Below are 22,685 nucleotides of genomic sequence, written 5' to 3'. Positions count from 1 at the left end.
ATTATTAATGAATATGAGAGCTATGGCAACCTATTTTTCAAGAGCTATCTCTAGTCTACACGCAGCTGCACTATGTTAGTTTTCCCACTGTCTGGATTGCTCCAGTCCTCCCCTGTGTTTGCTGGTTGGGAAATAAACACACGTATTATGTCTGCAGATGGTACAGAAGCTCCTTCCAGGAAACAGGCTTCAGGGTTCAGCCCAGCTCTGAGTAGGATGGCTGACATTTCAAGCACAGTTGATCTTCCCAGTAAATCGCAAATTTTCTCATTTCAATGGGAAAGTTTATGGAATGTCCAAATCCATCTGTAGGTAAAGATATTGACTAATTCTGGTTGTTTGGCAACTGATTTGCAGGGAACAGTGTTGATAAACTGAAATAAGGGAATTATAAAGTGATCTTGGAGTCTTGTAAAGAAAAGCTCTTGTCAGAGGAAATGTTACTTATGAAGAAAGGGTGCTACTCTCAGAAGGAGCAGTTGTTTGGTGGCTGGAAGAGAACATATTTCCCTTTTGCTGTGTGGACCACCTGTCACTGCTTTTTCAATGTCTTTGTGACATGTTTGCTCACTTGGAGGTTATTATGTGACTTCCCTCCCAACTCTCGACTCTGAATGATAGAACGGTTGTGTTTATGTGACATAGAATTTTTATTTTTTTAATTTCTCTGGAATTATTGTGCTCACAACATCACCCCAGGTGCTATAAGTCTGTCTTTCTTAATCTTACCTCAACAGAGTGCCAATTACTTTATCTATTCTCAGCACAGCTATCACCTCCAGGCTGCCATAGAAAGAGGCTGACATCATTGTCTGGGCAGCAGGCAGATTTCAAAAGACCTGAAATAAATTTTTGAATTGTGTCCCATGCTAGTTATAAGATGATTTAGGAAGATCTTGTCAACAACATATTTATCTTTTAGAATTTAATTACTGAATATCCATTTCACTTTTCTTCACTACAAAAAAAATTTGCATTATCTTTTGATAGTAGAAACAAATGGCAAACATCAGATGATTTCTAATGGTCCCTTCTTATACCAAAGACTCTGGATCCCCATTCCACACTTACTTATGTGCCTTTCTCAATATGTGCAAGCATTTTCTTATGTGTAAGTTATTTGCTCCTTTCCTTTTTCACCCAACACTGAATCAAACTGCCTCCTTTAATGCTTTTGGAGGTAGACATACTACCTTTAATGGGGATCCATTGTTTGTTTGTTTGTTTGTTTGCTTGTTTATTTTAATGAGTATTTTCCAAGTTTCTGACTGAATGATTCATGAGCAAATCCACCGCACGTGTATCAATTGATTGCATATGCACTGTAGGTGTGACAGAGTCTGCTTATTTGGCAGCCCTGAGTAATGGGAGCTCTGCAGCACAAGGAAGTGGACCAGCATGTTATTTTGATTTGTTATCCTCTTTCCACTTGGTTATCCTTTTCTCCAGTCCATCTCTCCTTTCCTCCAGATTCTCAATGATATCTGTCACCTTGTCTTGGGTTTACAACCCACCCATCCCCTGCTGAGTGTCAGAGTAATGGGCATACAAATGACAAAGTAGGTGAAAGTAAGGAGGAAAGAATAGTCTTGTGCTTAGTTTTCAATAGAATGGAAGTGCCCAGGCAGTGTGAAAAATGCCACTAGTCCAAGTCTGCTTCATTAGGCACCTAAATGCCCCTGCAGATCCTGCTTTAAGAGATATGAGACACAAATATTCTCTAAAAGCAGAGACACAACTAAAAGTGAAATGAATCAAAGAGAAGTGGAAAAAGGGATACGAAAAAGAAAAAAATTGCCAGGGTGCAGATGGACCCAGGGGCTCCCCAGGCTGAGTGGCAGGACCTCCTTGGGGTCCATCAGGGCCTGTCAGACAGGGCCCATCCCATCTCTCCATCCAGGAGTATGGCAGATGGGGGGGCAGCACAGACAGGCTGGGCAGCACTGTGGGGAACTGGAGATAGGCTCTACTGTGATATTGCTGGGGCAGGGGCTGATGGCCCCAGAAGGTAAAATTGGGTCCTGGACCACGGGCAGGTTGGAGGGAGCCCTTGGGGTTAGGCAGGAACAGGCAAGTTTGTGGGAGCCCTCCAGGCCCTGACAGATGTGAAAAGTACATTAGTAGTTAAACACTTGGCACTATGTGTCCTCATATTAGACACTTATACCCAGCTTCATGTGCCTCAGGTTATTTTAGGATGTGCTTTTTGAACTGTATTCATTCCACTTAACCTTACAATGAGGAATGCACCTAAGGTAGGGTACTAGCATTTCTATTTTCCTTGATTAAAGGAAGAGAAACCAACCTCCAGAAGGCTTATGAATCCAAGATCTGAACTTTCCTCTGAGAGGAAGATGAGGAGATGCTCTGATCTAATTCTTCTTTTCTAACCGTGATCCTGGAAAACAAACAAATTTACTACAGGTAGATAACATAATCACTGCTTTCACAAAGAAAAGCACAAACCCAGAAGACTTCTTTCTGACTGTGTCACCTCTTTCCTCCATGGGGGAAAAAAAGTCACCTAGAAGTTCTAGCTTTTCTTGTGGTTAGTGCTGATTTCATATAATCTGTACTAGAATATTGAGCCAAGAAAGCTAAAAGAGGTGCTGGAGGAGGTGAAAGTTGTAAAAAACATGATAGAGACAAATACTTCTCTTGGTTGAGGCTTAGATTTGATTTCTACTCACCAAAAACTAGGTAGCATAGTGAGAAGGGAGGCACAGCTCCCACCCTGGCAGGGGAGATTTACTCAGGTCAGGCTGATAGTAGCCTTTGTATAGTAGAAGCCTGTTGGAACAAAGCAGATTGCATCCATAGCATTGGGAAAAGAGATTCTGTAGAGCAAGATAACCAAGCTACTAAATTCAGGTAGATGCAACAGGACACAGGCTCTGTGGGAGTGGGAGCAGGGGGATAGTTTCAACTTTTCCTGTCTCTTCCACTGTGAATCTGGTCCAACACATTCAAACCAAACCCAACAGAAATGAGAGTTGTGGTGAAGACAAAACATTTTAAGTTTCTTCTAAAAACAGCTTGTGGAATTCTTTAGCTTAGTCCTACTTATCCAAAAGCAATGGAAGAGTGCATTAATCAAAGCCATGTGGGAACTGTGCAACATTAGAAATGGGAAAAGACTAAAAAATTCTAAAGAGAGAGAGCCAACAATGTAGAAGTTATGAAGAGGCTCAGAAAGTGGATCAGAGAGGCCAGGGGACTGAAACCATGGCCAAGAGAACAACAGGGGAGCCAAAGGCCAAACTAGAGATGGGAAAGGAGAAGCAGAAGGCAGACTTTGGGACTGAGAGTACCATTCCGAAACACAGCTAAGAAATGCAAAATGTACTGCAGAAAGCAAGACCTGAGGAAGAGCAATATCATCACAGACTTGAAATATTCTTTGAGAATAGCATTATTGTTCTACTGCTGGCTACCTACAGACTGATTTCACTAGGCATACAGAAACATAATAATTAGGTAACTTATAACTCTTAAATATAACTACATGTTGCCAGTGTTTGCTGTCTTCTAGGACTTCAACATCACTATTCATTTTTAAATGCTATTTTCTAGTATAGAAGTTGTTTTGGAAATCTTTGCCATTTCAGTTCTTGCCATTTTAAAGGCATAATATAGTTCCTCCATTTTTTTGTGTTTGCAGTATTTCTCAATAGGTATCTATTTAAAAGTAGGTAAAATTTAGGAATTATAAATTTGTTCTTACGATACAGTATAATCTCTTTTCAAATTAAGCTGTGTTATGAATATTAAAAAAAAATAAGCTTATGTTCCCATTAGAAATCTCATGTTTTGATTAGATCCTTTTTAAAGATACTTCATGATGCTTTCTGTATTTCATTAAAACATCACAGGCAAAGTTATCTGATGCTACAATTTCTAAAACCTGTCCATCATATCAATAGAAATCAGAATTTTTAGTTTGTTACTTAGTGTCCTGCTCTCCATCCTTTACTGTGTTCAGGCATCACTGTTCAATGAGATCTAAGTTGCTAGGTTTTTTCTATTTGCATATTTTGTTTTGTTTCATGTTATGCACATATTTATCTGTACTTCCTACTAAGTTCTTGCTATTCTATGATACTTTGGGGAGCCTATGAACTAGCAGGCTTTTTCTGTGGTGTGTACTTTCTCCCCATTTCCATGTACTTATATATTTTGAAATTCTGATTTCCTCATGCTACCTTTTGTTTTGCCAATTATAACATTGCCTATTCCTGCACCTGTGGATGGGTGCTTAGCAGCGTCAATATTCATTTTTAATCTCTCTATACGTGTCCTGAATCATTAATGCAACATTTCCAAACAGGCAGTTGCCAATGCTTTGCATGTTTTGCTTTGTTTGTTTGTTTTTTCTTCAAGTGTTTCCAGAAAGCTCTTTCATTACTTTCTTTGACTCTGGAAGTCTCATTTCCTTAGTCTATCTCAACAAAAGATGGAGATATGAAATCAACATCTGTCAATATTAGTGTCTGGATTAAATGCAATCATGATAAAAGCAAACAACGGTCTCAAAACCTTTGATTTTTTTCTTTTAAGCAAACTTATTAGTACTTTAATAATCTTTTTCTACTGAATTCAGTTTTCCAAGGCTTCCTACATCTTCAGCTGCAAGTCCTCAAACAATGTTGCCTGGGTACTGCACTCCACTGAAGCATTTTGCAGGACTGGTAAAGGGTGGTGGACATTAAATGATTGACATTAACGTATCGTTTTCAGTCATCTACTGATATTTGCTGTGCAACTTCTGAGAGATACTGCATAGTGCTTCTGTAGCTCTAGGGAATCTTTACATAGACTAAACAAATTCAGATGGGATAGTTAAGCCGTTGATATATGGTTATAGCAGAAGTAAATACAACGGTAAAACTAACCTTATATACAAAATTTATGGATCCAGCATGACTTCTTCTAATTAACTGAAATACTCAGTATCAGTATAAATAGCCTTCAAGGCAGGAGTAAGAATGCACTGATTAACATAGTAAACAATCTTGCTCATCAGTTAATAACCAAAACAACAAAACCCAGCTATATTTAGTGCTCTGCTGGCAGACAGTCAAGCCACAAATAAGCAACTGTTGTGTTAAAATCTAAATCAGACTGAGGATGTACGGAGTCGTAGAAGGAGATTGTTGTGAACAGGCTACATTTCCAACACAGAAAACTGAAAAGTCATAGGCAATCTTCAAATATAAAATTCAAGATCTTACATAATTGTAGAATTTCCTAATAATACTTTTGTTTGGGGAGAGAGGACTTGTTTTCAGTTTCATTGTTTATATTAAGTATATATTGAAAGTTTATTTAGTATGCATGAAGATTAACAGGGGTAGAGACTTATCCTACTGTTTCTTTAACAGCATGAAATATTCAGTGACAAATATTCTTAAAGATTAGAGAGGAATTTTAATTCCTACCTTGTATAGTTTGTTTTCCATCATCTGTAAATACTCATTGTTGACAGAGGTAGGAAATTTAAGTTTTGTTGAATACTATCATTTCATCACCTATACTTTTCAATGTGCTGCATAAGCATTGCACTGTGCATACCTGAATTAAGGTCCCAGTTTCCCAGAAATCTTGCACAGTGCAGGTTTGTTGTTTTTTGTTTTTTGTTTTTTGTTTTTTTTTTTGTTGTTGTTGTTTTTTTGTTTTGTTTTGTTTTTTTTTTTCAAATATATGGATGTTTCCAGAGTCAAAAATCAAATATAGTATGATGCCATTTAACTATGTCATGCAACTGGATCCCTAGCTGCTTTAGAAAGCAGAATGAAAAGGTGAGAAAGTTACATAGCACGATTTTATTAGCTTGTGAGTGAATCTCTGAACATTTTGATTACTGCCTCTTGCAATGAAGTTCTCTAGCTAAAAAGATGCACACTTTTGTGCTTTAGAAGGCATTTAATGCAAGAGAAGTATCAAAAGGAAAGGAAGCTACTTCCAAAATATGTTTCATTATTCAGAAAGGAATAGCAAGATTTCGTTTTTTACCTTACCAATGAACTATTGAGAATTTTTGATGAAGACTGACTGAAAAATCCTGACTGAGACATTGTATTAGAAAGAGGCAGGTGGGGAAAATCATTCAGATCTCTTTATTTAATGGCTAAACATTTCCTTTGACATAAATAGAAGTCCAGTTATAGATAAAAGTCAATAAAAATTTCTTATTCAAAAGGTGCTCCTGTTGTCATTGAAGTTTAGTTTTAAATTAAATCATGGACAATGGAAAACGAGGTTAACCACTTGTCAGTACATGCTTGTGTGATGGTATAATTTAGTTGCTTTTTTCTTTTTTAAGTTGAATTTTCAAATAAAAATATTTTTTACAAATTTCTTTAAACAAATCTTTGTTTTGGAAAATAAGTTTCTGATTGTTGTAATAAAAACGTATTTACGTTTCAATTAGTCTATTTAGTTACAAAAAAAAAAAAAAGACAAAGTTTTCGTTTACTAAGAAAAGTAAAACTTGTTCAAGGAAGGCATATTTCAGACAGGTCTGAAGAGTCCCCCTACATTTAATATAAATAAAAAGTAGTAAACATGCAGAAAATAGTAATATATATGTTAACTCTTCAGAGCTTGATTAGAAAGGTATTCTAAAATATTATTTTTTGAATTTTCAGTATCATGCTAAATTTGAGTTTCTCTAAGAAGACTATGTCATTCTACTGCTCAGCTTCCTAGCCCGCAAAACAGGAGAAGAACGAAAAAAACTGATGAAAGCTGACAAAAAAACCCACGATAGATCAATAACATATTGCCTGCTATCCTTATTTTCCATACCATTTTATCTTTTTCTAAGCTCTTCTCATTTGCTCTGCATTTTGCCCTATTATTTTTAAAGTTTATCATGCTTAGCATTTTTCTCCCTGCTTTTTATTTATTTATAGGTTGGTTGGTTGTTTATAGCAGAAGCACCAGATCAGAACTGATGAACTTCGATGCAATGGCATCAGGAAAAGATGAAACGTGACTCCTTTGTCAGAATCAAAATGGATATTTAATGTAATAATGCCCTGATAATTTTACCTTTTGTTACAGATGGGAACTTTTCCATGTGATTCTCTGACTGACAAATAAAAATTAACTGAATATCTTCTAGGAGGCAGAAATATGGATCTGGTAAAAGCCTTTGATTTCAAAATCCAGTAACTTCTTTTGTCACAAAATATTATTTAAATAGGCTGTCAAATTCTGTCATTAAACCAATGAGTATTTCTGACCACTTTTTTTGATTCATTCTTCTAAAATGCTGCTCAGTAACTTTTTTCTTTGATGAGGGCCAAATTTATCCATGAAACATTAATATGCATTTTTTCTGACTACACTCTTCAATGATTTATCATCAATCCTGGCTGAGGAGATCCCTGTTGACCGTAAGGTGGCAAATGTGACATCCATCTACAACAAGGACAGCAAGTAGGATTTGGGGAATTACAGGCTTGTCACTCTGATCTCACTGGCAGGGAAGGTTATGGAGCAGATCATCCTGGGTGCCATTACATGGCATGTGCAGGACAACCAGGTGATCAGGCCCAGTCCTCATGGTATCTTCAAAATATGTGATCTCACTAACATGAACATACAGGTTGCAATGTCACTATTGTCTGTGAATCTGAAATTTATCGAACTAAGTGCTGATTGACAGTTTCCACATCCCCTTTGGTAGCAGCATCACTGTTAGTAAACTCTGTGTTTGTCGGCTGCAAAGATCAACCTCACAATTTAGCAATGTGTTTCAGGTATTTAACCATCATCATGATTGTGCTGCTTCTTCATGGGAGCCACACACACAAGCTATATAACAATTGTAGTTTTGTACTTCATTGTATTAGGCCACTGACTTTGAGCCATAAAGAAAAACTGCAGTAGACCTGACTATGTAGTCTCTGACTACATAGGACTCCCAAAGACTGCACAACTACTTTTTATATTTCATGGTTAAATTTACCTCTATTTCCACTACTTGACTCCTAAAAATCAACCATTAAGAGCGGGCTTCCTCACCACTGATAGTTTGACACATTGTTACCAATAATTTTTATTACAAATTGAAAGAGTACAGTTGGAAAACATGAATATTACTGCAGTGTAGTGAAAACGTTTGTCTCTATAATAATATCTTAAACAAATTCCAAATTTTAAAGCATGAACCAGATACCTGACATGAGATATAAAAATCAGACTTTTATTTAATACTTTATGACCTATGTAAACATTAAAAAAATAAGATCAGATTCTTAGCAATAGATTTTTTTTTTTTTTTTTTTTTGGTTCAAATTGCAGTCATATGTCAACAGTGAGAAACTAAATGAAACACTTCATGCATTTTTGTGGGCAGGGGAAGCACACCTTATATTTGAAAACAATAATTTGTGGATAATCTAGTTGAAGTCTTAACAGTTTAATCAAAGAGTTTATATTAGTCTGCTTAGAATTGTACCAGCACTTGTAGTCCAAAGTATCTAATTGCAGCATATTCCAAATTAAGTTACAGTTAAAACTGACACATATAAACATTCTAATATCTACCATATTTTCTGTGGTTATGCTTGATGTTTTCAGTGCATTGTTGTGGCAGTTCATGAGCATCCCAACTTCTTTTGAAATTAATTTTCATGATGAAGGTTTGTTCTACCCTGTTGGGTATCCTTGAAGTCTTTTGGTACATTTACTAACAGCCTACCTTTTCACATAATTTTTTTTTTTTTTCATTCTTTGTCTCCAAATTTCATGTTGTATCTAAGTTTTACCTATGTTGAATAATTTTCATTGCTCTCTCTGCCATTCCTAAAGCCAGTTCTACTCTGTTCCCAAGGCTGCATTCCTTCAGCAAATAGTAATTGACTATTTCTGAGTAGTGTTTATAGCTCTGGGACATCTGGTATCACCCTGTGCCTGCACTTTCAAGGCCTGTGATATCGTCTTGTGGCACGTTTGGGGATGCCTGTTATAAACCATTATTTGACTTTAACAGCCTTCAGGTTGCCTAGGCAATGCTTTATTAGTACAACATAGTCAAAGTTACAACCCTTTTTTAGGGATACTAACAGTTGCCTCTACAAAAACAATGATTGATTAGAAGATATATGTATATCTCCTTAGATATTCTATACTTTTGTAACTATCTCTTATTAATATCTATTTGTTTTGGCATACCACTCTGAATTTATCAAAATTGTTTCCCAACACTATATTCAGCTAGGTTTCCAGTACATAGCCCTTTTCTGAACCTACCTTTCCATGTCTAAAATCTTGCATATCTATTCCACCTCCTTACTGAGTATATTGCTGAAACTAAGTAAATAGTTCTTCCATTTGAGGTGGAAATTACACAAAAAAGGAAGATATCACAGAAAAGTTGTAAGTAATTCTGAATACCTTCAGAGTACTTCAGTTGACTAAAAACTATTTCTACAGTCAAGATAGTCCTGCAAAAAGTTCACTTCTGCTTTCTTCAAGAAGTTACATTTTTGTTCCACTTCTACAATTTTCATTTAATCAATTTCAACTTTTTAACACATAGATCAAATGTAGATTGGTGAGATGAACTAGCTGCTGTAATTTTTTGTAATTAAACTTTTTAAGTACCCTCTGTTCCCATTTCTTTATCTGTAGGTCTATGGTCAGCTAATTAGACTCCTTCAAAAACTTTCATGACTGATAGAGACAAAAGAGTTAAGACATAAGAAGAGAAAAAGCTCAACTGCTTGCACCCCTAATCTTCAGTTCTCTTGTGAGATCAGTTTGCATAGTTTCTCCTGTCACTTCTCCCTCTCTCCTTGACTGTCTGAATTCCAGAAGTTATACTCAAAGTGGGGGAGAGAAGAAAGTAAAAGAAAGTAGAGGAATACAGAATATAGTCCATTATTATTAAAACTTAATAGAAAATTGAAGGCAATTTTACAACTGAATGGACAAATCTTTCTTCAAACATTAAAAAATATAAGGATAATATTTTAAAAAGTCTAGTTTGTACCTTTTTTTTTTTTTTCTGAAAGAGATATCTTTGAGGATTTAATGGATCAAAACAAATATTCAATTGAAACATATAATGCATATGTGAGATACCAATATATATACAAAAATGTTTTTCCTCTTCAGCATGACTTTTTGTTTTGAATTTTAAGCTCAGTATGCATCATTTAAAACAAAGTGTTGTGAATCAATCAAAAGGAAATGCATTTGCTGAATTGATCTTTTTTGTTTCCTCTTTTGAATGCATGAAAGAGATTTTGACTTTTCATTCTAATTTTGTGTCTTGAAATTTTTATGAAACAGGAAAAATGTCTTTCACCTGTCATCTAGAAGCTTACAGTTGGAAGGGTAAGCAGGAGTTGCAGAAGAAATATCAAAGGGGCATCTTCCTATTCCCCAAATCAAAATAAAATGGCCAGAAGAGCCCCAAGACAACAAATAGCAGAAGAATGAGTAAAAGTACCAAGTAGTGGGAGTGAAGTTTCCCTTCTTTTACTAATAATGTTGCGACAGCTGAATGCCTCAAAGTGAAAGGAATCAATTTCAGTGTCAGCCTCCATTTTCTAATTACAATCATGTTTGCTGGACTGGACACAACTATTACTTCTAATGTAATCATTAAGAAGTGTGTTTATCCCTATACACCAAACAATATTCACTAAACCCTGAGTGTGGAGAGTTTTTGGAAGAAAGAGGACATGGGCTGTGTGCTGTGAACAAGCCAGAGTTTGATGTGGCTGAGGTGTAGGCCAGGACCTGCACGGAGGGTTGTCTGGAGACACCAAAGACAGAACAGAAGTCGCTTAAGTAAACAGAAGTTGGTCTATCCTCAACCCAGGCTGCAGGAGTGGCACTGCCATCACTGCGAGTGAACAGCTAATGGACAGTGCCCTGCAGCTAATCACCATAGGGAGTGGGACACACGACTGCAGAGAGCGACCAATCGTAGCCTGTGCTTGTCACATGACCACTAAGTAAAGAGTATATATGTGTTGTTGATACGTACATAGGGGGACACTGATATTCAGTATGTTGTTAAAATGTTCATTAAAGGGCACTGATGTTAAACTCATATTAAGCCTGAGTCTGTGTCCTCGCTGGTCCGCCCGTCGCACTCAAAGAGACTTACGGTGCCCAAGTTTTTCATTCTCCACACCTGAGAACTTTTTCTTCTTATTTGAATTAATCATATACTTTTCAGTTAAGCTATTTGTAAATATAACAAAATCACAATTTCTTTCCCCGAATATGACACTAAAACACAGAACAAGTGCACTACAACGTTTATGCGACCTACCCACTTTGTTAAAGAAAGGAAAACTTCAGAACTCATGTCTCTCACTTTGAACTATGAAACTAAAGACGCATTCATTGTGATTTATACTCATCAAGGCATGAAAAAGGTGATTTTTTTTTTCAATATGTGGTGTTTTGTTTTGTTTGATCTTTTTTGTTTTGTTTGATCTTTTTTGTTTTGTTTGGTTTGTTTGTATTTGTTTGGTTTGTTTGTGTTTGTTGTTGTTTTAAAATTGTATTTCTGTGTGAATATGTAATGACTCCAGGTGTTTGTTTTCCTTGTTACCAAAAAGTTGGTACGAGTTTTTATTTCTTCCTTATTTCAAGTTAAGCAGATTTTCTTCAAGAGCTTATAGTCAGCTGTACTCTACTAGTACATGATCTAATGATCTTGAAATTCCATCAACTTCTACTTCCTGAAGAATCTCAACATCTATAACATTGATGTTATGTTATGAAATAGCATTTCACCACCTGAAATGAAAGGAAAGTATCTCAAGTTCAGATCATTTTTCTTCATTAATTTTCCTGAAGAAAAAATATATCCTCAGTAATTTGCAAAATGCTGATTTATGTGCCCAACCTGAGACACTCAGTAGTGGCCACGTGTTACGGTTTAAGGCAAGGCAGCAATAAACCATGGCAGATGCTCCCTGTTGCCGTCTTACCTCCCGCCACCCCTTTTCCTTTAAATCGGAAAGATGATAGGGAAGATAGAAGGAAGAGAGACTTAGACTTCAAGTTGGAATGTTTTAAAGAGTTTTACTAATGCTACTAATAAATAGAGAATATATACAAAATATACAAAACCAATCTTGAGCGCTCATGTGGAGCTGGTGTCACTCCAGCAGCGGCGGGCTGGGGCGTGTGGAGCTGACATGGCTCCAGCAGGTGCAGCTCAGGGCCGCGGAAGTCATGGGCAGGACTTCACAGCAAACCGGAACCTGGTTGCAGGGATTACAGGGCCTGAGGTCTATAGATCACAGTCAGACAGGCAGAGTCCTCTCTAGATGCCGGCCATGGTCAAAGAGAGCTTGGCCCTTGTGATCACCCTCTTATATAGGGGGTATGACGATTATGGGGTGGAATACTCAGTTGATCCTCAGTTGGTCAGTTGCAGTCACCTGTTCCATCTACCCCTCCTCAAACACACCCCTCTCACAATGGAATGTGGGAAAACTTATCATACTTTCTTGGCTACCATAGTAATAAATCCAAACATGAGCTTCTTCAGCATTCCGTTGGTCTTCTTATCAGCACCGAGTACAGCATTCGAGGAAAAATATGCAGGCCAAAACTCAAAAAAGTACAGCCACCTAGAAGAACTTAGCTGAAAGAAAATATCACTAAAAGAGAACTGGTCTTGTTTTTAACAGAACCAGGACATCATGTCTTCAAGAAAGGCTCATAATTCTGGCTAGTGGGAAAGTAACAAGAATCAGAGAATCAGAGCAGCACCACCTAAACTTTTTTATGAAATTAAAAGTTTCTTACTCTTTTTCCTTTTCAAAACTGGTGATCACATCCAATCCAAAAGCAAAAATAATAAAAATATTAACAGTGATACTGTTAATAATGCTTTCAGAGAATCACAGAATCACAGAATGTTAGGGATTGGAAGGGACCTTGAAAGATCGTCTAGTCCAATCCCCCTGTCAGAGCAGGAACACTTAGACAAGGTCACACAGGAAGGCGTCCAGGTGGGTTTTGAATGTCTCCAGAGAAGGAGACTCCACAAGCCCCCCTGGGCAACCTGTTCCAGTGCTCTGGCACCCTCACCATAAAGAAGTTTCTTCTCGTATTTAAGTGGAACCTCCTGTGTTCCAGTTTGTACCCGTTGCCCCTTGTCTTACCATTGGATGTCAGTGGTTGTTCCTTTAATGCAGCTGTTTATTAAAACACACATGAAGCTTCAGATGATTTTTTTATCTTCCAAATGTCTTCTGAAACCTGTCAGTTCTGGAAATCAGCAGCATGTGGAGCAGATTCAGCCTGTTAGACTGTGTCCAAAAATGAAATCTTTATGTGCAGAATTCTCATGTAAGATCACCAGAGATCTGCTGTGGTTTTATATATTCCTACATCCCTTGGGTCCCTGCCTACGTATCTTCTAGTAAATTATTAAGTGACAGAAAATGTTGCTAGGCACTGAGACTTTATTCTCTATATTTCCAAATAGTTAGAGCAGTCTTTGGAGCATTTTTGGGCTTGACAGATTAACACTGTAGCATTTCCTGGGCACAACTGAAGCGTTAATAGGCAGTCACTTGTCTCTGGTACAAGGAAAAATAATCACATGGGTGAAGACTGTTTTGTGCCATTTGACTCAATATGAAGGAGTGATCTCAGACACGTTCAATTTACCAGCCTTGTTTCCAGCCCTATATTGAATATCTGTCATGAAGTGTTTAGTGGAAAGATTTGGTAAGATTTTAATGACACAATTTTTACCTAAAAAACAAACAAACAAACAAACCATCACACCATTTTGTGAGCTTTTGTTGAAAGCAGCAGAAGCAAAAGAAATACTGTGAAAAAATATGTGGCAAAATTATTCTGCTTTTCATCTAAATTGTTTTCATTAAAAGCTTCTGATGAAGGTCACAGTCTATGCTTGATCTCAAAGTTAACAATAAGTGCTTTACCCATGAAGGATCATCACTAATAAAGATCTAAGAAATCAACAAACTCTCCACTACTGTATTGTTTCACAGAAAATCAAGTTATCCAATATTCCTACTGGTAAGCATTGCCATTTTCAAGTTCCACAGCAAGTTCCCAGTGGTGTTATTTTTTCATTTCATCAGTACCAGAATGCTTGTATCCCTGTGTTGACATGTTCCTCTTTTTTCTGTCTTTTCTCCTCACACCTTTCAAATGCTCACGCTGTTCACATAGTGTTACATCGGAGTACCAGAAAGAAGTAGTTTCCTGTCTTGGTGTCTATTGCATCCTTAAATCCTCAAAGACATTGCAATAAGGGTTGGTTTTGTTTTCTCGTTTTTGTTTGTTTGTTTGTTTTTGTTTTCTTTTTGTTTGATTGTTTTGTTTTGTTTTTCCTTTTATTTGTTTTTGTTTAGGGTTTGGGGTTTTTTGTTTGTTGGTGTGGGTTTTTTTTAAGATATAAAATTCATTTCTGGACAATGTAGCTTTTCTTCATTTATGCAAACTGTTCATTTACTTAAAAGGATAGAATCTGTTGTCTGAAATACAGTTCGCAAAACTACTAGAAAAGTAATTTCCAGTGTTTCAAACACAGGGTCAGAATCTTCTGAAGGCTACAGTCTCCCTGGGACAGAAGTTCCCCAAAAAAATGACCCCCCATCACACCCTGAGATGTCTTGTGGCGCTAAGGTTGCACAAAAACCTGAGCATGACCCTGCAAACAAGAGAAAAAATAATCCTGACCATAACGGGACTCAGGCCTCTCAAGCTAAATCCTGATGGTTTCATGTTTGTGAGTAATGGTTTATCTGTAAAACATAACAGGGTTTTAGAGATTTTTTTAAAAAATAATTACACAATAAAGCTCAGATTTTTATACATGTAATTAAAGCAGTTTACGACCTAGCACCATCTAAATTCCACATCCAAATAGCACCTAAATTCCACATCCAAATAGGCTGCTTCTGTTCTCCCAGAGGATGATTCAGTCTCCTTCCAGCCTTGCCTGCTGAGGTGAACTATGGTTTCTGGTTTACATACCACAGGTAGAAAGCCACTTTTTTTTTTTTTTTTTTCCTGCACAGATATAGAGCCATAAAAAATCAGTAAGTCTGGAGATCACGGACCCCGTGGTGAGGTGAAGTGCCTGGAACTAGATAGAACGTTTCTTTACTTGTACGACTTTCAGGCTCTTTCTATTATTGTGCTAGTATTCCAGGAAGAAATTCAGCATATCCAGATTAAAAACCTGGTTGCTCTTTATACTTTGTTGTTCTAAGTCTTTGTCTGCAAGAGCTGATATATCTAAATTGAACAACCAGTTTAAGTGCTTAAAGATGCTAACAGACAATTTCTAGGGAAAACAGAACAAAATCAGATTGTTTAACATCACTTCAATTTTGAATTTTTAATGTACAGTACTGTTACTTTATCTGTCATTAGATCCTTGTTATTTTTCTGTTAAAGTTGTCATCAAGAATTGTATCTAGACTTATTTTTTCTGTATGTTTAAAATTGCTTGTGGGCTTTTTCTGCCTGTGTATTCTAGTCCTTGAGAATTCCAATAGAGATATGCTGTGAAGATGAAAGAATTGTCATGATTTATTGAATTATTAACAACCTATGAAACTTTGTTATAAAATGACTGTTTAATATAATATGCACAATATTCAAATGAAGAATATTTAGAGCTGTCTATCATTTAATCCAAACTGGTGGACTCAGAGATAATACTGTTAATGCAGTAATAATACTCAAGATACGTTAGTGAAAACACAAATATAAATTGACCCGGCTCTTCAGCTGGTGTAAACCAGAACATGCAATTAATGGAATTCAATACAGATCCATTTCAGTCAGTGGAGTTACACTAATATTCACTAGCAGATGATTCATCTCATTATTTCTAATTTATATGTATCTTACTACAAGCAAATATGATAATGATGCACCTAATTATACTGGACTAAAGGGCATGACAAACTAGTTTGAGGATGTACAATGCATGACATCTATTCCTGTCAATCCTTAACATAATTTTTCAACTCAGACATTTAACTATTTTGTTTTGTTTAGATTAATGTAGAGATAGTTCAGGTGAGGCATCTGTGTTAGATACATATATGTTTCTGGCCACTTGATTGCAAATGTTTTATCTTCCTCTGGATAGTGGTAGTTATTTTCAGTGTTTTGTGAGTTTTCTTTTTAATAGTTGAGATATGAAGTTACAGTCAGCATCTGACAAAAATGTTCTTGTTCCATGAGTGGAAGAGCATTCTTTTTTCAACATTTCTTTTTCTTTTTTTGGTTTCCCTCAGGAGTCATGCTCTTCTGTGCTAGGAACTATTTTTACTCAATACTGTTAGAGACTTTGTTCAGTCTCTTCTGTTTTGAAGGGACGCGTTTCAAATTTCTGGGTTTTCTCACAAAACATAAAAGCCATAGGAAATACTTTGCATAGGGATGGCGGGGTGGGGACAGAAAAAAAAGCAGAAATAATATTATGCATTGCCAGTGTTTAGAATTTTTTTCTGTATTTTTGTTTCTGTTTTTCTGCATTTTCAAGTAGTTGTTTCAAATATTCATTTCTCATTGTTTTTCAAATATTGATTTCTAATTTTTCATTTTCCAACATGTTGTTTCCTTTTTTTAAATTTGATTTTTACATGTTTATTAAAGGTTTATTTTCTTTCTTAATCTTAAATTAATGTTACTGTTATGTTCAGCTGCTTCCTCCTACTATTTCTATTGTAGAAAAATGAGTTAGAGGAACATATACTATAATTGCATAGTATACTCACAACAATTACAACTCACTACTCAAGGAAACTAAACAAAAATATAGTCAGTTACATGAAGACAAACTTTTAGAATTGTATATTAAATTTAGAACCAAATGTTCTTAGAATATTTCTCTGTTTCTTCCTTTACTTCTCCAATAAAAATATGACATTAAAAATTGCATAGATAGGTATGGGACTACTTTTACTTTAGGCTTCCTTATGAGGGTTTCTCAGATTTAGGTATTTATTTCTGTTACGTGATAGGTTAGTTGCTCTCTCTTAAATAGAAAACTCAGTTGTTGTCAGACATTTGTTGAAGCTGATACTCTAAACCACTTAAATTCTGCTGTAAACCTCACTGTAACGTCTTACGCATTATTTTTGTGAGAATATAAAACCAGCTATCCTTAAATTGGCCAAAAATCCCTTCAGCTCAGCAGTTTGTCTCTATCAATACCCAGTAGCTCAACAAATATCTTGGGAAAGAGCAGAACAGGTTAGGCATGCAGGAAGCTCACCAGCTTCTAATACTGTGCTGCACACAAACTTCCCTTAACAATGGTGATGGCTTTTTCTTCTACTCATTTGTCTCATTGATTTTTGTACTCATGCAAGTTATGAGGAAATGCTTATATTGTTCTTTTTTATTTGTTTTAAACCTGACACCTTTTTATTTCATTTGTTTTGCCACTGTTACTGCTAGATGTTGACTGTCACCAATGAATGATTTTTTGTCACATTTCAAAGCTTCACCTATGCCTCTAGTACTACAATTTACTTTCTATAAGGTGTCTATACCTGGTTTGCCTCTACTAAGCTAATAAGGAATTGAATAAAAAATAAAAATTTCAGTCATCTCAGAATTTACTCCAATGCAGAAAACCAATTTAAAATAACACACCGGATAATTTAAACTCTTATTAATAGAGAGGAATTTAGCACCAGAATTAAAAGAATGGCATCTGTCTCCTAGAGGCATCAACCAGGACACCTAATTATATCAGTATATTTTCAAACTCTCTTTCTCTGTCTTTTTCTCTCTCTTTTAAGGTTCATCACCAAATGAATAAAAACAAGGCAAATTTTGCTGATTTCTCATTGTACAGTCGAAGAATAGGTTCAAGACACTTCTCTGCTGTCATAGTGACCCGGTCCTTTTGAGTCCTGGGAAAAATATGAAGTCTGTCATGGTTTACTTGGAAAAGTAGAAATATTGTCAATGAAGGAATTACATTTGACAAAGAGGGCTTATAAACAAGATTCTGGACCTTGATTTTAGAGTCTTCTCTCATTATAAAATCAACCTTGGTGCTAATCATCACGGAGTTTGCAAAGGTTCCCTGCTATCGTAGTGTATTTACATAAAATAATAACAATATTGAATACAAAAGTATGATGTTGGAACAAAATAATATGCAATTCTAATTACCTAACTCATTTTCAAAATCAGTCTTGAGTAAATGCCAGCCCCAAGATCCTCAGTAAGTTTTTTTTTCACACACACGGCATAATAAAAATAAAGCTTGAATAGCCCTGCTAACAGGCAGTGCTTAATTGGTTGCAATGTCTTCAAATCATTACATTTGTTCACCTATAACAATAAAATAAGCAGAAACACATAGAATAAAATATATAAACTACAAAACTTTATATTTTGACTACTACTGGTCATGTGTAAAGACTTTATCCTCCTCCATGTAAACATCTGGCACTCTTGATATTTCTAACTGTAAAGGTCTTTGTCACTTTCCTTTGGAATATGTGGTACACTAGCAGTCTAGAGAGTGTCAGTTCAGCTTGCTCTGCAGAACAACCATTCACGTCATGAGGACAACTGTCCTCAAAAGAGAATTTAGACCTCCACTGCATGGAGAATTGTGGCAAGTTCCAGAGCTTTGTTGCTAGTTCAAGAACAGTTAGATTAATATTAAACACACAAAGACAAAAATGCAAAACTGACACAAAACTGAAAACTGTTCCTCCCATATCTTTCAGGGAAGGAAATATTATATGTAACAGAGATATCAATTACATGAAAATACCAAGCATAGTAAATATTGAGTACTGCAAGACTCCTTTGTCTATGGTTTGTGTTCTATCCAAGCAATGTTTTATTCATTGAGTGATGCTAGTTATATCACTGGGATGATTCACAGTGTAAACTACTGTTAATTTGGAACAAAGGTGACAGAATCAAGCTCAAACAGGATAAAATGAAGAAGGAGTGTAAAAGAAATTTGAATCACTTCAAATTACAGCACTACAATAAAACCCTGAACTAGCTCCTGTAAAACTCTTTATGAGCTTTAGAAGTTCTTGTGCTGAGGACATAAATAATACTTGTTTGCTGATGCTTGAATGTCAGTAACAGACAACTGTGATCTCAAAATATCTCCATATAAACTGAAATCTCTAATTGTTTTCTGATCTATGGATAAGCTACTCATTTCCTTTTATTTTGCCCAGAGTTCCCAACAAACAACAGGCTTACTTAATAATATCCTGTAAAGCATTCCACAACATTTGTACCTAGTATGAGACAGAATTTGACCATTATTAGACTATTAATGACTAGTGTTAAAACAAAACAGAACAATGAACCACAAACAAAACAAACAAACAAACACACACAAAAGAACTGAGTTTTATGTTTCAAATACAAGTTGTAGCACACGCTCAATTCTGGAGTAAGCTGGCTTCCTTGCCCAGCATCTCAAAAGACAATTTTGCATTTCTGCCGTCAGAAACATACATTTCTTCTTCTAGAAACATTCTGCCACAGTGGTGGTGTACTGTCTGTTTTCTAAAGCTTTGAGAAGAGCCTGTCCACTATATGGTAACCTTCTACATTTTCTTCAAACTGTTCTCTGGCTGTTTTGTTTACTTGTGGATTAGCCAGTTACAGACCCCTTTGAGTAGGAATGCACAGCTGTAAATGAGATTCTAGAAAACCAAGGTTCAGATTATTAGAAGATTGTCTCTGGGAACACAGCCTAAGATCTGTAGTTCATAGTACATGTTAGTTGATGTGTTATGGATCATGTTCCTGTTGTCTGTCCTCTATGTACTTGAAGGATGGGAGTGATCTCACCTTTATCCTATAAAATCAGGCATTTAGACAAAGCTATATGTTTAGCTAGCTGAAAACTGTTTTACAAATGATACCTGACTTTCAAAAAAAATGAAGTATTAATGTAAAGGTTATAGCTCCTATGTGCCGCTGTTGAAATATATGGGTCTCTTCCATGGGGTGCAGTCCCTCAGGAACAGACTGCTCCAGTGTGAGTCCGCAATGGGGTCACAATTCCTGCCAAGAAACCTGCGCCTGGGCTTCTCTCTCCATGGGGCCACAGGTTCTGCCAGCAGCCTGCTCCAGTGTGGGCTTCCCATGGGGTCACAACCTCCTTTAGGCACCCACCTTCTCTGGCATGGAGTCCTCCATGGGCTGCAGGTGGAGATCTGTTCCATTGTGGACCTCCATGGACTGAAGGCGGACAGCCGACCTCACCATGGTCTGCACCATGGGCTGCAAGGGAATCTCTGCACCAACTTCTAGAGCACTTTCTCCCCTCCTTTTTCCCTGACCTGGATGTCTTAGGGTTGTTTCTCTCACATATTCTCACACCTTTCTCTGGCTGCAACTGCTTTTGGGTGGTAACTTTTCCTCCTTATTAAATATGTTATCTCAGAGGCGTTACCACCATTGCTGATGTGCTTGGCCTTGGCCAGTGGCAGGTCCAACTTGGAGCTGGTCTGAAATGGCTTTGTCAGACACAGGGGAAGCTTCCAGAAGTTTCTCATAGAAGCTACTCTTGTAGCCCTTCCCACTACCAAACCTGCCACACAAGGCCAATACGGTTACCTTTGTGACATAACAGGGATTAATATCCTCATATATTGTTTGTCATTACGCATTTCTGAGCCCAGTTCCATTTTCATGGATGCCGATGTCACAAAGAACATTGGCTTTAACAGAATAATTTATTTTCCCTTAAAAATGTGGAACTGAAAATAATAAATAAATTGGGAAATACTTATTTGGACCATTTATGTATTATAGTTGCTCCTGTTTCCCCAGTGTCAACTCTTTTTGAAGTATGAGGTAAGAAAATTTGATTGCTGAAAAGTCCATGACAGAATTCAATTAAGCAATGAGGCCTGGCTGTTCAATCCTGCATCCATCATTTCTAGTTGTGATGTAAATAATAATAATGTTTTATAGTTATTTGTTTAAATGTACCACAATAGTGGAAAAAGTTTTACTGTTGGTTCAGATCCTGTAGATAGTCACAGGAAAACTCGGTGTGTCCTTTCTCATAATGCACACAGAGAAAACCCTGCTTCAGTGCAAGCAAATGTGAATTCCAGTGTGAAAGTACCTATGAAATTGTATCATTTTCTTTGACATAATAAAAATTCTCGTCTCGCCTCACTCATGTGAAGTGAGTGAGTGGCTGTGTGGGAATTAGCTGCCTATTTGGGTTAAACCACAACAGTCCCCTTAATTAAGTTGGTAGCTGTGAGTTAATCAGTCAGTAATCTTATAGTCAGCAAGTAATAACAAGCAGGGTAAGTGATCTGGAATACAGAAGTATGTAGGAACATATTGCCCCTCACTCCAAAACAAACAAACAAAACCAAAACCAAACCCAAATGAAACAAAAACAACAAAAACAAAAAAGGAAAGTTTTGTGACTGATACTTTTTTCTTCTCTTTCTTCCATTCTGACTGCTGACTGAGTTAATATCTTTATGCTTTCCTTAAAGTTGATGGAAGTATGGAAGACACGGACTTGAGATACAAGCATCACAAAATCAAGCCTTTATGAAGAAAAATATGACGTTTTAATGATATCTTAAAAAGTTCAGAGCTGCAGAACATGAGCTGCTGTGGTACTTTCACATTTTTATACTTTCTTTTATTTTTACCCATTGGAATATTACTAAGAAAAGTGGTATGGATTTTTTTTTTTTTTTGGTCCCCTACAAATGCTTGTCAAATAATATCTAGAGTTAGGATTTGGGTTTTTTTTTTTAGGTTTTGTTGTTATTGCAGCATTATGATCTATGACTAGTCTCCAGTATCTTTTAAATAAATCTTTTTAGTATTAAATATACTATCTAATTATTATTATAAAAACCCCTTGATTTTCCATGTACTGGTACACATACTGAAATATCATTAGATTTCAACTTGAGCAAGTTGGCAGAATGTCTAAATCTGCAGATTGCTGTAGAATGTAATAATCACATTATCAATATTCTCTCTTAATGGTTTAATGTTCTCATTGGTACCAAAAATAATAACAATTGGTTTTGTGGTGGGAACTGCTGCAACATATTCAAGCCATCTAAAATTTAGCTACTTCAACTGGGATTCATATAAACTAAAGTTAGTCTTCTGCAACACAAAAACAACAACTAAAAGAATTGTGATTGCTTCTCTTTATATTTAATGCAGTGATTTTAATGCAGTGATATAAACAATGAATTCACCAGCTATTGCTATCTAAATCAAATGCGACTGACCACCTGCATCTTCAAAGATCCTGTGCCTTTTCATCAGCGGTTAAAGGATTATGAGTTGAAATACTCAGATGTACATGGCTATTTGGTAGAATTGATTCCATGCATTCTCTGAGATAAACTTTCAGTCTCCTTGAATAGCCAACAGTGGGAGACAAATATGTTGAGGATACAATTTCTTCCATCTACTTTGAACTCCCTTTCTCTCCTTATTGACTGTAAAATGAACAAAACTCTCACCTCAGATAGATAAAAATACAAAATGTAAATTTCACTCCAAGCTCTATACAGTTGCTTAAAAATAAGACTCCAGTGCCATTTGAGAGGCCGAGGACATTTGAGAAGTCCACAAATCAGATGTCTGATGCCACGCAGGATGGACAGAGACATGTTTTTCTGGACTGGCAGAGAAAA

The 22,685-nt window shown here is 36.4% G+C and overlaps 1 long non-coding RNA gene across 2 annotated transcripts in view; it reads right to left on the bottom strand.

Moving 5' to 3' along the window:
• The window catches only part of LOC110362626 (uncharacterized), a 109,298-nt gene that overhangs the window by 36,471 nt on the left and 50,142 nt on the right, over positions 1-22,685 (bottom strand). The window contains exon 2 of one of the 2 annotated variants that reach the window (XR_010471243.1): positions 2,306-2,398. The exons of the other annotated variant lie outside the window; for it this stretch is intronic. This is a non-coding gene — a long non-coding RNA (uncharacterized LOC110362626). The remainder of the gene's footprint in view (positions 1-2,305; positions 2,399-22,685) is intronic. 2 annotated transcript variants of the gene reach the window in all.

This window comes from Columba livia, chromosome 3 (genome assembly GCF_036013475.1).
Source record: "Columba livia isolate bColLiv1 breed racing homer chromosome 3, bColLiv1.pat.W.v2, whole genome shotgun sequence".
In the NCBI taxonomy this organism is placed as follows: domain Eukaryota; kingdom Metazoa; phylum Chordata; class Aves; order Columbiformes; family Columbidae; genus Columba; species Columba livia.
The sequence above is the reverse complement of the archived record's forward strand: the minus strand, read 5'-3'. Positions and strand labels throughout refer to the sequence as shown.